This window comes from Crotalus tigris, unplaced genomic scaffold (genome assembly GCF_016545835.1).
Source record: "Crotalus tigris isolate CLP2741 ecotype Arizona unplaced genomic scaffold, ASM1654583v1 scf7180000024337.5909745, whole genome shotgun sequence".
NCBI lineage: Eukaryota > Metazoa > Chordata > Lepidosauria > Squamata > Viperidae > Crotalus > Crotalus tigris.
In genome coordinates this window covers 650,314-663,495 of record NW_024100507.1, presented here as the reverse complement: position 1 = coordinate 663,495, position 13,182 = coordinate 650,314, and the positions used below count along the sequence as shown (strand labels likewise).

The following is a 13,182-nucleotide window of genomic DNA, read 5'->3' as shown; positions in this document are numbered from 1 at the left end:
AGTTTGGGGAGATTCCTGTACTATAGGCAGAATACAATAAAGTAGTTAGCTTGAACTGTTCACATATGGATCTGCTCGTTTATGCTTGACTGTATCTTTTGATCAGGACTGATCAGGATCACAGAGAAATGAGCTAAATTGGAGGCCTTTGGGCAACTCATTAAAAAGCATGTAGGTTGTTGCTCTTTATGTTCCTTCTGAAGCAGAAGTTTTTCTTTAATCTGCAATACTGAACTACAGGAAGTCCTTGACTTATAACTAGTGGTGGGATTCAGCTGGCTCGCACCATTTCGGCAAAACCGGTAGCTAATTTTTTGTTGCCCAGGCCCAGAATGAACTTCTGGAAGTGGCATCCACACAGAGAACTGGTTGTTCACATATCTGAATCCCACCACTGCATACAACTGTTTGTTTAATCGCTGTTTGAAGTTATGGCAGCCCTGAAAATAATGACTTATGATCATTGTACCATTCCCACAGTCAGGTGATCAAAATTCGGGCACTTGGCAATCAGGATATATTTACGACAATTGCAACATTCCAGGGTTACATGATTGCCATTTGCAACCTTCCCAGCCAGTTTCCACGGGTGGAGTTGTGAAATGGAGTTAATTAAAATTGAAACAGAACTTTCATTTTCTGTTTCTAAGCTGGATAAACAAAACTTTATTGATGCCATGCATTATCAAGTGTCTCAAAGTTTCCTGGTGGAACTGTACATTCATAGACATTCTCCTCCAAAGTGCTGCACTCCAGCTGTCAAATACCATGTTGGTTGTGGATGATGGAGGTTATACTGTACATAATGCAGACAAGCCTGTTACAGCAATATAGTTTGATAGTTTGGGGGTACCTCAAGTTTCTTATGTAGTGTGATAAGGAAGAGGTAGATATCACATTTCAAGTACATACTGTGTACTTCAGCTCCCTCTGTGATTTAAAGCCTTTTTAGAAGTTGAGATTGGTTTTTAAAGAAGTTCACCTAAGACTAAATGAGAAGCTAAGACTTGAAAGTCTGGTGCTATTATGAAAAGGATATATGTATATATCAGTAAAATTCCAGAAGTTAGGGTGATTTAGTGTCTCTTCCTTCGCCTCCCGCCTCTCTTTAGCCTCCTGTACAAGGATCTATTGAGAAGCCACAGAACAAATGCTCCCTTATGTAGCTCCAAAAAAAGAAAACAAAAAAACCTTCTCTTTGGTTTGTCTGAAACAGCTGCCTCCAAGCACGCTATAGTTACTCATTAACTGTGTCCTAAGGGGGGACTGGGTAGAAAGAGAAGGAGAGGAGAATATATATGTGTGTCTCCCCCTAAATAAGCTGGCCCTGAACTCCTTGAAATAAACATTTGGGGTGTTCTGAGAAATCAAAGTGAAGGGAGCAGGTGGCTTCTTCGCTAGATTTAAATAATGTACAGGAAAGAGTGTCCTCATCTTGCTGGCAGCTTGAGAAAAAGGATTGGGAGGAACTGTGAAAAGAAACACAAAGGAATCACATTACTGAAGGCAAAGAGGACAGAGACCTGCTTGTGTTGTCCAGCTTGATGAGGTGGGCTGGTTCACCCTCCTGTTCCTAACTTGTCTCTCCATCGTGGCTGGAAATTTAGCATTTGCTGCTTTTGGAATCTCAATGTTAGCTGAATGAAACTAAAAAGAGAAGAGGGGATGTTTTGTTTAAATAAGTGATTCAGTCATCCAAACTGTGTTCAAATTTTAAAAATTGAGTGATACTAGGTTTCAGTGAGGTTGGGGGTTGCGGCAGGATCTACAGGGATTTCCAAAGCCCTGACGTGAATGCTGATATGCATGTTTCATTTACTTATTTCACATTCTTATCATTCGGTCATTGCTATCATTTAGAGAGCTCAGCAAGTTTATTATTCTTCTCCTGTATTTTTTTAAAATAACAGTTCTGGAGATTTAAGAGAGCATGTCTGGCCAAAGAGAGTTTTATGACTGAATAGAGATTTGAACTTGGGTTTCCTCAGTCCTATATAGATATGCAATCCCTGTTTTGTTTTAATCAAGAACAAATCTTTTTTTTTTTACTAGTGGGAAAATTAACTGGTGCTCAGTAAAAAGTAAGACTGCAATTCCCAGCTTTCAGTGTCCTGGCCAAAAGGTGTAAAAACACTGAGATGATTCATAAAAGTTTTGTGTTGTTATGCTTCTCTTTTGATAAGCTCCTTTCACTTTAAAGTCACGGGGCTGTTTGCATTGTACTGCTTTCTTGGTTGGTTTTGAGTTTCATTGCTCCCTTAACAATGCAGCCCCTCCACGATCTGTGTTGAATCTGAGGCAATGCTTATTTGGCTCAGTGGAATATATAACAGAATAATAGAATAACAGAATAACAAAGTCGGAAGGGTTCTTGGAGTTCTTCTAGTCCAACTCCCTGCTCAAGCAGGAGACACTATACCATTCCAGACAAGTGGCTGTCTAGTCTCTTCTTAAAAACCTCCAGTGTTGGAGCACCCATAACTTCTGGAGGCAAGCGGTTCTACTGATTAATTGTTTCTCACTGTTAGGAAAATTTCTTAGTTCTAGGTTGCTTCTTTCCTTGATTAGTTTCCATCCTTTGCTTCTTATCTTGACTTCTGGTGCTTTGGAAAATAGGTTGACCCTCTCTGCTTTGTGGCAGTCCCCCAATATTGGAACACTGTTATGTCACCCCAGCCCTTCTTTTCAGTAGACTAGATAACCAATTTCTGCAACTGTTCTTCATATGTTTTAGCCTCCAGCCCCCTAATCATCTTTGTTGCTCTTTTCTGCACTCTTTCCAGAGTCTCAACATCATTTTTACAATACAGTGACCAAAGCTGGATGCAGTATTCCAAGTGTGGTCGTAATAAGGCTTTATAAAGTGATACTAATACTTCCATGTGATTGATTCTATCCCTCTGTTAATGCTTGTTTGCTGCTGCACATTGCTGGTTCATATTTAAGTGATTGTCCATTAGAATCCAAGATCCTAGTGCTGCTACTGTACCAGATTTCACTAATCTGTACCTGTACATTTTCCAAGATTCAGATTCAGATTTCAAGATCGAGATGCTCATGATTGCAGCCTGCTAGCAGGGGACAGAGTCCACCTATCCATCCATCCCTTAAGCAATTGACTGACTCAGATCTGCTGAAGGTGACCTGAATTAACTCAGATAAACAGATAGCTGAACTAAGTCCCCTCATGCACCTTGTTTTCTAGTGGCTAGAAGAAACTGCTGTTTCTTTGATAGAAATGTTTATCAATGTATTAGCTTTCATAGAAATATTTGGTGGACAGGAAACTTTCCTGAAGCAATGATTCATAGTAATGATAAGGAGAAGGATGATAGGATGCTTCTCATGAGATAATGCCTCATATCTGCTTGACTGGAAAACACTGAGATGTGGATTTAGCCACCTACTATTTTCCTAGAAAGTTATTGATGAGTTGGCTATCATTCAGTCTTTTCCATTCCAGTAACAGACCAGATTTATGGATCTGATAATATTCTTAATTTCAAAGTGATGTGCTTGGGACTTGCAGGAAGGTGAATTCAAGCACATTTTGATTTCACTTGACTGGTGGGAAGGGGCTGTAACAAAACCAGGCACTGCTGATAGAAAGTCATGGGAAGCGAACAGTTAAAGTTATAGGGAAGCTGCAATTCTTTTTGGAGCTGTTTTTCAATGGCATTAAGGTCTGATTTATTATTGCTATTATGAACTACATTCTGTGTCTTATTTGGAGCAATAATTACAGCTCACAGCATCTGTCTAACATCACCTGCCAGACTTATCTGGCAATGATAGTATCCTTAAACATTCCCCTTTTGATCTAAAACATTTTGGTACATCTAAAATGTTTGCACGTACCCCTAGATACCAAACTAGCAAGCACTGATCTTTTCTCACATTATTTCAGTACTGGTTACATCTTTTCAGTCAGGGCTGTATTACTGGAGTCTCTTCTTTCTTTTTTTCTCTGTGACTTTCTCAAACTGTGTAGAAAGGAAAACAATGCATTGCTTGAGCAAAATCCAACATTTTTTCCCTTCAGTTTTTAGGGTTGTTCCTAATCCTTTTTATTGTGAAATCGTGCAGGACAAGATTTTCTGAAAAAAATTCGGTGCTCTTTTTATCATCACTTTACTAGACAACTGCTAAAATTCTAATCACAGCCTTAAAACACATCTAATAGAGTAGTTTTTGCGTGGCCTGCTTCACACATTGTGTTGAGCAATAATGTAGTTTGGTTTCACACAGCAAATTGAGTGAAGTCAATCGTTGTGGTTTATGTTGGTTAACCAAATAACAGTTTTTGAGCTGGGTTATTGTCTCTATTTACTCTTGAGCTTGTATCTCAGATCTTCCAAAGCTGATAATGTAGCCGCTGCATATTTTGATATATATCCTGCTAAACTATAAGAATTACATCAGTGTAAGACTGGCTTCCCAGCCAAGAAATGGTGATGAGCACTACGCTGTAGAATTGGACATGACTGGACAGGGTAATCGTTACCTTTTTAAGGTTGGTTAGGATGGTTTTTCTTATTATTGTTCAGTTTCTTATTTCTTTTATGCATTTAGCCACCTCAAGAAAGTTCTCTTACCTGGAAAGTCGGTAAATAAGGATTTCACACATACTTTTTGTTTCTTTAATTATTCAATACATTTTGCCAGTTCAAAGCTTGAAGAAGACTGAATGGCATTGCTAACACTAAATTTGTCTCATCCATGAGCTTAGCTTTATGGAATCTGCATCTGTGTAGTTAAGATTACTGCTGATTCTCTTTTTTCCCTTGGTGTATCTGAGAATTCTCATGAGCAGACCTGTGTAGTGCCACTGTTGGTAACTTATGAACAAAGTGACCATTAGAAATTCAGGCCTCACAAGAAAGTTGGAGGTACATTTTTCTTCATCCCATGTATTCTGCTTGCATGGACTATTTATCTGATTTAGAGATCAAACAGAAGTTCTCCAAAAGTGGCATCACCCAGTGGATGAGGAGGTGAATTCATGCTATGGGTAAAATATTGTCGGAAGTAGTCAATGTATTGGTGAAGTGTATCTGGGACAGTGTCCTGATGATATTGCTAGGAGCACAATGTGGCTCAAAGATTGAAATGAGTTTTAGAAAAAGGAATTATGTGATCTGTGTCTATTTCAGATCAAACCAGGACATTTGTCAACCCCAAGTTTCTGATTACATTTGGTACCATATATTTCATACGACATAGTGGCAATTTCAGGTTCAGTCATACAACTATGCAGAGTGGCAATTTTAGGGGGTGGCTGCTGAAGCTTGTGGAGAGGGGTGACAATGTGTGGGAGGACAGAGGGGCACCTGTGTAAGGATGCTGGCACCCATCCATCCTATACCATCTATTCAAGAATCAGAGAGATGGAAGGATCCATTTAGGCATTGAGTTTAATCTCTTTTTCTGTGCAGAAATCCACATTATTACATCCCACCCAATTAACTAACCTCTGTTTGGCATGCAATCTCTAACTGAATTGGTTCCATCATTGTGCTTTTTCTTACTGTTCAGTTTGCTAACTTTCAGTCAGACTGCCTTCCTGTAATTTAAGTCCATTATTCAATGCCATGTCTTCTATCATGATAGAAAACAGGTCTTAAATTTTCTTCTATGTGACATCCTTTCAGAAAGTTCTTGTATTTAACTCAGACTTCTTTTCTGCGATTCTAAACCCATTTTGCTAATATACTGAGATTATTTCTGTCTTCTGGGATATTGACCATCTCACCCAATTATGTGTTATCTACATAAACATTGCCTCCACTTCCTTTGTGACATCCCTCCCAGTATTTAACTCCAGTTAGAGGAGAAGCCATGCTAAGCATAATTTTTGAGACAACTGCTTTCATGTAATTATCATGCAGTCCACATTTAGCCCAGAATCAGAATATCATGAATGATTTTGCCAAATGATATGCTGGCCACAAGATTCTCTTTTTACCTGCTGAGGACAGTCTAGGGTAAAATAGCAATTATTGCTTTCACTGCTGTTCATTGACACCATCTTTTCCTCCCTTCAGCTGACATACTGTATAGAAACAAGACAAAAGGAAAGAAATGCCTTCCCTTTTCTGATTGATTGAAAAACACAAGGACAGTTGAAATCCAGCATACTGGTCATCAACCTGAAAAGTTCTAAGCCTTCTTTCTGAGTTATGATCACAGAACACAATCCTCCTCAAGGCACAAACCAGCACGAAAATGTCTGTTTAAAATAGCCCAGGTACTCCTCATTGAATGCCCAAGTTACAACAGAGCCAAATGAGGGGAACTTACAATGGGTCCTTACAATTGTGGGCATTACAGCATTCCAGTGCCCACACAATCACAATTTGTGAATTTGCAGAGCAAGAGAGCCTAGTGTGGTGCCCATTTTCATGGTTCTCCCACTTATTGTGTGTGTGCATGCCAAGCCAGAGCCCTGTCAAAACTTATTCCAGCTTTGTGTGGGCAAGTCCATGGCAGACTTGTCCAGGCAAAGCTGGCAGCAATAACCCAGCTAATATTGAGGGGTGGCTAAACCCATCTCTTGGAGCCATTGGCCAACTAAAAACAGATGAAATATCTCAACTAAAAACAGATGAAATATCTCAATTAGCTTCCTGAGGCATTGAAATTCTCTATCATAGTATCTGAAACAAGATGTTGACAGGGCCAATTCATCTGTGGCATCTTACCTTTGAGTTTCTTTCTGTACTTGGAGGGGCCTTGAATAGTTTCTCCTGAAATATGGGAGGACACTGTTTACATCAAATTCATTAATCTTTGCAGCCCATTATAATCTCCTTGGCAATGATATTGAATTGGACAGAGATATTTCACATTATCTTTTGTTAACCCTTTTAACTGACAGGCCAAATCATGGCGCCCGCAGGTTGTTTGAATTGGTAACTAACCTAAGAAGGTGATTTCAGTTTTCAGCTGAAAATTAGTAGTTTAGCTTCGCATTCACAGCGAAGATCTTGGGAGGGGGTGGGGGAGGTGGATTGCAATGAGGAGGCAGCAATCTACGATCAGCTGTCTGCCTCTGAAAACTCACGGAGAAGGGATTGATTAAGAGAGAAGAAATGGTGCAGCACTGAGCTCAGAGCTGAACCAATTCCCCCCCCCAAGAAGGAAAAAAAAGGATAGAGAAACCACGAATGGCAATAACTACCTTTCTGAATCTAAATTAGGAGCCAAATTCTCATGTGTCTTCAGGGCTGAGACCAAACAAAAACTGGGGCATGGTCAGACCCTGCAGAGGTGTGGCAACTTTGATTGTTTGGTCTGATTGGGCTAGAAGACTAAATCAACCCATGTGTGGAGTCTACATTCCTCTACATGCTGGAGAACAACTATTCTGCAATTGGGATACAATCCCTAATGAGGACTTATTTGCCTTTCCAATACTGCAGTTCTAGCCATTGTAAAATTGGTTATTTAATCTGGAATCTAACGTGCTCTCTGGGACAACAACATTTGTTAAAAGGTATGCATTTAGAGAGTTTTTATGTTGAGAATCCACAAATGAATTCCCTAAATCAAAGGCATTTTAATCTATATACTCTCAGTTGAGAGTAGCTTCATTTCAACTCAATAAGCTTTATTGTAAAGAGTTAAGTATATTTTTTTTGCCCCATCCCTAAATCATCACCATGATTGTATTGGGAATACTGCCTCTTAAGACCACTTATAATAGAAGAAGAAGGCAAAGGAAATGAGGTGGGTTTTGCCTTCAAGAAGGAACATATGTATGCATACAATACCAGGGTTTGACTACTGATTTGAAGTCTGCTAAGTCCCAGATTTTTATCCTCTTAGGCCTGCCTCCATCATCCACTTCTTTTTACCATTCTCTTCCAAGAGATTACCCATGGTGTGTAAATGCCAACAGACCCAACCATATAAGCACCGTTGTTTGATCATAACACCAGGCATTTGCTTCTTCTTCTTTTCTTTTCCCTCATTTTTGGTCTTTAACTTTAAAAAGTTAAAAAAAAAATCCCTCCTGTCCAGCTGGTGTTTTAATGAGCAGGTTCTTTATGATTAGATTAGCCTGAAAATGCTAAACATCTGGAGTCCAGCATTACAAAGCCGTCTTTATGCTGCTGGTAAGTGATTTGCAATAAACCAGCACTTGTTGCTGAGAGCTTCAAGCATATTTTTTTTAAAAAAGTAGAAATAAAGAAAAGAGAGCAAAAAAAGAAAAGAAAAGAAAAAGAACGGGAGGAGAAACATAACACCCCAACCATAGCAAATTTCAGACCTCTGAGAACTTTCATAAATATTTTCCATAGTTCGGTGGAGGATTTTAGGAAGCCATGTAAAAATATGCTGTCAAGGCTGTCTCCCCCCCCTCTTTCCCAAATAGCAGAAAGCCAAAGAAAAGAACTGAGCTCAAAAGCAGGTGCGGGGAAGGTCTTGCCAAACAATGGGGGGGGGGAATAAACCCTTTGAAGTGAGACCATCACCCTTTAACCCTACAACAGAGGAGGGAGGACTTGGTTGCAATAAGGCAGTGTTTCCCAAACTTGACAATTTTAAGGCATGTGGACCTTCAACTCCCAGAATTGAAGTCCTCATGCCTTAAAATTGTCAAGTTTGGGAAACACTGCAATAAGGAATAGTTTTATTTAAATATGCATTTACATATTTATACATTATCTTTCTGGACCACGTCTGCCCATGGTATCAAGCAAAATACAAGGGTAGACTTCCCAAACCACAGTAAATGCATTTTACAATAAAATGCCTCTTTAAAAGGCAAGAGAACAAATAAAATGTGTCAGTTCAATGGCATTTTCAGCTGGAAATGTTCAGGGATTTTTGTTTTTATTTTTATGGCAAATGAGAGTATGTGCTTTGGAAAGGTGTGCTATGCAAGACCAGTTAATGCTGAGAAGGCTCTCGGCCTTGTTTGGAGGAAGGTTGTCCCATTGGTTACCCTTTCTTGTTCACCGAAGGACAGGAATGTCCTTTCTCCTTCTCTTTCGTCCTAAATTAAACATGACCTGGAGTCAAAAATAGCGAGAAGATAGTGGCTGTTGCTCAGCTGAAAAGCAAGCAGTTTGCATGTAGAACAGGAGTGTCAAACTGCCAGCCCTGTGGGCCGCTTGCATCATGCGGAGGCCGCACCCACCTCAGCTCTGGCAATGGAAAAAAAGTTACGATATGTTGTGATATGTCACGTGACATGGCGAGTTTGACACCCGTGATGTACAAAGTGCTGAGTGCCTTGGAGACAGAGTTGGACCGAGTCTAATGAGGTCCTTATTTCCTACAACAAGTGCAGGATCTGTCCAGGATCCCAAAGAGGATTTTTTTCCCCACACAGTCTCTTCCAGTGATGCCCAAGGTGGCATCTGGAAGCTTTGTGTTCTGCCACTCCATACATGTTTTGTTGGTGCTTTTCAGTCACTATTTGACTCCTGGCAACTACCTGGATTAGTCCCTGCATTTTTCTAGGCAAGATTTTGGAAGTGGCTTGCCACTGCCTCTTTCTTGAAGTTGACAGATAGTGGCTGGCCCAAGGTCATCCAGCTGGCTTAAGGCATAAGGCAGAACTAGAAGTCATCATTTCCTAGTTTCTAGACTGGTGCCTTAATACTACAACACTCTGTTCACATAATACCATTTGCCAAAGTTGACTGAAAGTCATCTTAATCAAAACTAAAAAATATCTAGAGGTTGCCTGGTTGGTGAAAGCTTTTGTATAGCAGACTTTTAAAAAAGATGATTATCTCTTCCACATTTAGAAATTCTGAATAGGGTCACAAGACTTGAGCTCAATAGTGCTTTAAATGCAAAGTTAAGTATATCTTCCATAGTGAAAGATATAGTTATCTTTAGCAGGCATATTTCAGTGTTTTACAGCCCCTTACAAATCTATATCATATATCTGATCAAAGCGCTGTGCTCCCTGGAAATGTGGGTGAAAATTTACTTATTGGTCTTTAAGATGCTCTTCTTTTAAACGATATTTAGTTAAATAAATAGGACAAGGCTGGGACAAGGGTGGTAAAATGGGGGAAAACTCACTTAACAACTGCATTGCTTAGCAAGAGAAAATTTGGGGTCAATTGTGGCTGTATATTGCAAAAAAAAAAAAAAAAGTATAGTATTACCCTCCCTAAAAGTACTATTCAGTTTTGAACAGAACTTCTGGGATTAATCATACACAGATTTGCAGCATGGAAGAAACATTGCAAAATATGTCTCGGCTCCCTCTTTTTGAACCTGAAAAGACAAATCTTTGCCTTCCAAGGTATTTGCAGTAAACATGGAAAAGTAATGTGTGTTCTTGGCAAGAAAGTTCCTTACAGGTTTGAGGATTTGCTTTCATTGTCAGAGTCTAGACCAGGGGTAGTCAACCTTGGCTCTTTTATGACTCGTGGACTTCAACTCCCAGAATTCCTGAGCTGGCTCAGGAATTCTGGGAATTGAAGTCCACGAGTCATAAAAGAGCCAAGGTTGACTACCCCTGGTCTAGACTAAAAAGTCTCTAAGCCCTGCTTGCAGATGTGGGCCCTGCTTGATGCTGAGGCCGAGCCCTAAGTCCCTAAAACAGGAGGGGATTCTGGTACTGAGAGAGTAGAGCAAGAGATACTTATCATTATATAAGGTGACCAACCATCCTCCTTTAGGGAGGACAGTCCTCCTTTTTTAAGTTCTGTCCTCCCTCGAAAAGTGTCCTCCTACATGTCCCCCTTTTCGATATTTGAAGATTAATCTGCAGGGCTTTTTTTTCTCATAGAATGCTCAGAACGGTGTTCCAGCACCTTTTTTTGATGTTTTTTTTTTTCAATTTTTGCATGAGCTGTGCTACTCCCTATTGGCTTTCAAAAGCCAATAGGAATTGCTGCTGAGCACACCAAAACACCCGGCCGTTTTTGCAAATGTAAGTTGTCTGCAGCGAAGGCAAATTGGCAGGAACTTTGCACCCCTCCCTGCTACCCAACTACACCATCTCCTACCTGGAGGAGACTGGAGCAGCAACGCCACGGTAACTTTCTCTTGATCTTCAGCCTTGCAAGGGCAATAATGGCTGTGGGCACAAGAGGAAGGGGTGGCAGGGCTGCTGTGGGCGGAGGTGTGAGGGGCGGTGGTGGCCAGCCGCCCCTGTGCTGTGGGAGCCGCGGGGCCTGCTCTACATGGGGCTGTGCAGGGTGGGCGTGGTGCTGGCGGGGTGGCTGCAGGCGGGGTGTTTCGATGGCGGGCTGCCCCCCCCCAGAGCCAGAGCTGGTGCAGCTGGTGCTTTGGGAGCCGCGAGGCCCACTCTACACAGTGGGGCAGCCGTGCTGGCAGGGCGGCTGTGGGCAGGGCGCGGCATGTAAACACAATTACAATATAAAATGTTATTGTTACAAATGTTTTTATTATGATTTATCACATTATAGTGCATTCTGTATTATTGTTGCAATGAATAAAATGTTTCTTTTATTTACGATATTTTTTTCTTCAATTTATTTGTGTCCTTTTCATTGTAAAAAAGTTGGTCACCTTATTATCAGTCACTTTCAGATCAAATTACAATCAGCTCTGCTTAATAAGAATGATAAAAGGAAGAGACAGAAGCAGGTGAGATGAAGTCTTGGTGGCGGGAGGCCCTCCTCTCTAGCATGACCATACTATGGATACACCTGTCTCCGTCTTTTAGGAAACAGGCAGAGACTTGCCCTGCCACACAATGGCTCTCATTGTACTGACAACATTCACAGTCTTTTCTATTGACTGGGACGCCCAATCCATCAGCATTTGTCAGACCCCATAATATACTCAGCCCCAGTTCATTCACCCAGACATCATGTGAACCAGGGGAGCTCGGGGCCTTTCTGATCGGCACTCTTTGACACACCGAGTTGTCTATCAGAGCCACATAAAGAGCCACAAGAAGTGACAGGGAGAGCTTACCGGCAAGCATAACACTCAATCAAGGGAAAGGAGGTATATTTGGAAAAGCTTTTAGAAGTCGTGTTTTAAAAGGGGGCTGAAGCATTATCTGCCTTAAAACAAAAGCCGTTTCTTGATGGTGCTGACCTCAGATTGAGGCAGGAAACAAAGTGCAAACAAATCATAGACTGCTAGTAGAGTCTAACATCTTGGCAACTTTAAGACTTGTGGGCTTCAACTCCCAGAATTCCCCAGCCAGTCTACAAGACTTAAAGCTGCCAAGATTGGATATCCTAGTCTAAAGACAAAGAACTAGGCAAGGTTCAACAATGTTCTCTCTAATGTTCTAATGTGTGTGTGTGTGTGAGAGAGAGAGAGAGAGGGGGGGGAGGGAGAGAGAGAGAGAGAGAGAGAGGGAGAGGGAGGGAGGGAGGGAGAGAGAGAGAGAGAGAGGATTTTAACTATGAGATCCCTGAGTGCGTAGGGCCAGCCTGTGTTGCCCACTTTAAGCTGATAGGACTTATTTTGGAGTAAAGTAAGGCAGGCGTCTGAATTGCTGAATTAGTGCATCTTGAAAGCCCAGCCCAGTCTTGGTTATTTGTAATGCCAGGAAAGCAAAGCTGACTGGGTTAAACCTCCACAGCTTCATAGGAGCTGGGAGAGAAGGAAGAGGTTGCCAACTGTGATGATGTGTCCTGGCAGCAAAATGTCTCAGGCCAGCTATCATCCAATAAAGACATTAGACTTGGGCATTGGCTTGATATTGTGACTAGGAAAATATTGGTAAATGCCGAGAGGGGTCTTCGGGGGGTGAGGGGTTGTCTTGGTCTCATTGTACTGACTAGGTGACTCAGGGTCAGGCAGATGGCAATGTCTCCAAGTATAGCAGCTTCTCTTTCTCCATTCAAAAGAGGGCCAGCCATTCAGTCCAATAAACACAAACCTAACTATTTGACTCAGCTGAATGCAGCCCATCCAGGGGATTGCCAGTTCCCCTACTATACCTAAAGTTCTGCAAAGTTGTCATACAACTGAGATACAAACTGTCAGCTGCCAATCATCTTTATTTCCAAGAATAACTGTGGGGCCACCGATGTTCTTTGGAAATAAAAACAGTGGGTGGTTGTAGCTCAATGCTGTGTCTGGAAATGGGCCTGTCTACCGAGAGAAAAAACAAAAGTAAGAAAGTTAGGAGTGGTAGACAGCAGGGGGAAGTGGGGTGGGGGAAGAGAACAGAGTAATTCTTGATGGGAGCTAATAGTTTTGTTCCCACCTCACACTGAGATG

The 13,182-nt window shown here is 41.2% G+C and overlaps 1 long non-coding RNA gene across 1 annotated transcript; it reads right to left on the bottom strand.

Annotated features, from left to right (window-relative positions):
- Positions 1–670: 670 nt before the first annotated feature.
- On the bottom strand, positions 671–6,882 carry LOC120300009. Its single transcript, XR_005554521.1, has 3 exons — positions 6,702–6,882; positions 3,898–3,983; positions 671–1,469 (listed from the first exon to the last, which is right to left on the bottom strand). It is a non-coding gene; the product is annotated as an uncharacterized LOC120300009 (long non-coding RNA).
- Positions 6,883–13,182: the final 6,300 nt, after the last annotated feature.